The sequence below is a fragment of the Musa acuminata genome, chromosome BXJ3-7, assembly GCF_036884655.1.
Source record: "Musa acuminata AAA Group cultivar baxijiao chromosome BXJ3-7, Cavendish_Baxijiao_AAA, whole genome shotgun sequence".
Taxonomy (NCBI): domain Eukaryota; kingdom Viridiplantae; phylum Streptophyta; class Magnoliopsida; order Zingiberales; family Musaceae; genus Musa; species Musa acuminata.
The window spans coordinates 33,777,260-33,780,000 of NC_088355.1; positions in this window are offsets into that span (position 1 = coordinate 33,777,260).

The window sequence follows — 2,741 nt, forward strand, 5'->3', positions numbered from 1 at the left end:
TATCTTTCAATATGATAATAATCTAATCTATAAGAAATAATACAAGAGCAGATTTATTTATCTTCAAAACCAATACAAAACTCTCATTCTCTCTTCAATAAGTTATTATAATTGTTATATAATGTAGTAAGAGGATCGAGAAAAAAGTTATTATAAATTTATTAAAAGACTCCTAGGAGTTTTCTAACATAAACTTTTTTGGTGATATGAATTGATATTAAATTTAAATTTTGATAGGGATAATCTTGACACAACTAATTTTGATAGGGACCATGCCCCCCTTATTAATGACTAGTTACATGACCCGGCTTAACAAGCCTTCCCTTTCAAACAACTAACAAAGGGATCATATCCTGCCTAACCCAAAAGAGCAAAGGGGTCAAGGCTAGAGAAGCCAACCCGATAGTCCAACCCAGGCAACGCCCTTGGGGGCACATGCCAATAAGCCACTCTTATTAAATGCCTTCACCATATGGGGTAAAAGAGGGGGCCTTCATGAGCATCTGTCCATGTCACTACGCGCTCAGGTATAAAAGTCGAACCCTAGGTCAAATAGGGCAAGCGGGCAAGAGTTATTCACTCTCTTACTTACATTATTAACCTCCCTCTTCGTTTTCTAGGCTTAAGCATCAGAAAAGTCGAGCTGGGACACTCCCAGTGCAGGCTTATTGTGCAAGGTCATTGGCGTAGTCCGGAGGCACGATTATAAGGCTACCCAGCAAAGGGGACCGCCCTACTCTCAAATCTATTAGGACTAAGTGGGCACTGAGAGGGGGGGTGAATTAGTGCTTACGAAAAAAATTACGTCGGTTTGAAACTTCGTATGATGAAAAATGATATCAGAAAGATGTTAACTTGAAAACGCATTCGTAAACATAGTGGAAGTAAGAAATCATTTTGCAATAAAAATAAAAAACTCAAAGTAAATGCAAATAAGATTTATAGTGGTTTGGTCGTCCTGACCTACATCCACTCTCAATTCCTCTTCACTCGAGGCTACTGGCTTCCACTATTGATCTTCCTTCAATGGGCAAAAGTTCAACTACCCTTTTACACTCTTTTTCTTTTTGATAGACTCAAGAGAGAACCTTTACAACCTCTCTTTCTTAGACCTCGCTTCTCCTTTTAGACGAACTTCTAAATGTTGAATCTCGGATTTTGATGATGAAAATCAATTGAAGAGTTTATGATCTAATATGTGTTTTGAGTGACGTAGGAAGCTTCGATTAGGAAGAGATAATTAAAGCAGCAAGAATCATGTTGAGCCAGAGTGGAAAATGTCAAAAGATTAGATGTTGAGCCGGAGGATCGATCGATATATCAGTAGAAGGCTTTGGGCCATGGGATTGGACATCAGGCCAAGAAGAGCAGAAATTACGCCAAAGAAATTGGAGTTGCAGAGGTCAACTGACCGATTAGGCAATAGGCCACAAGAGAGGATGATGCGTCGGAGATTCAAATGAAGCATTGATGAACCAATGACATGCTGGACAACATTTGATTAGCTTTATAATAATTATCTAGATCGAAATAGGTTTTAGGCATAATTGGGTTGGAATTGGGTCCACTCAATTAGGGGCTAGTTGGGCCCAAGTTTGGGCTGTGTTGGGCCAAGTAAAAGGCACAAAATGTGACCCAAGAGGTGGAACCGTTGGTGGTACAGTCTCCGAGACTATGTTAGGTGATGGTACCGCTAGACTGGGCGATGGTACCACCCAGTGACAAGGTGTCAAGCGGTGGTATCGCTAGACTGAGTAGTAGTACCGTCCAGTGTCAATGCTACAAGTGGTGGTACCGCTAATACCTTGAAAACCGGGGATGAGACACTTTTATACTCTAAGTTTGAATCTGCTTGAGGCTTATAAATACCCCTCTCATCCTTGATTAACAAATATAAAAATTGAGAGCAAAAATGTAGAAAAATACTATTGTAATCTGGTGAGAACTTCTCTCAAGCTCTAAGTGTTAGTGTAGTTTAAGGGAAAAGTAAGTGGAGGTGTAAAGGTTCTCTCATGAACTTGTCAAAAAGAGAATGAGCGTTAAAGGGTAGTTGATGCCTATTGAAAGAATATCGGTAGTGGAAGCTAGTGGCCTTGAGTGAAGAGGAATCAGAAGTGGATGTAGGTCACGATGACCGAAACACTATAAAAATCTAGTTTGCATTTCTATTTTGCTCTTAACTTTAATTATAAACTGAATTATTACTTTCACTACCTTACAAATATGCTTTCAAGTTAATATCTTTCTGAAATGAGTTTCATCGTATGAAGATTTTTAACTCGACATGATTTTTATCTACTACACTAATTCAAACCCCCCCCCCCCAACCCCCCTTCCCTCCTCTCCCCTCTTAGTGTTGTTCTTGATCCTAATAGTTGGTATCAGAACCACATTCTTTTCTCATTTGGTTTAACACCCAAGATAAATGGTTTCTTTCATATTTCAAGAGGGTCACTCTATCATTCATTCTCTTATGTTCAATGGGACGGACTACACTTATTAGAAAACTCAAATGAGAGTTTTCTTGCTTTTATTGAATCTTGATTTATGGAATATTATCGAAAATGGATTTTAAAAGTCTTCTCTTCCGATGAATGGTTGGAATGATTTGGAGAAAAAAACTTTCTCTTTGAATGCCAAAACTATGAATACTTTGTTTTGTGCTTTAGACAAAAAAAAATTTAATCGTATTTCTATTTGTGAAACTACGCACGATATTTGGCACACATTTGAAATCATAC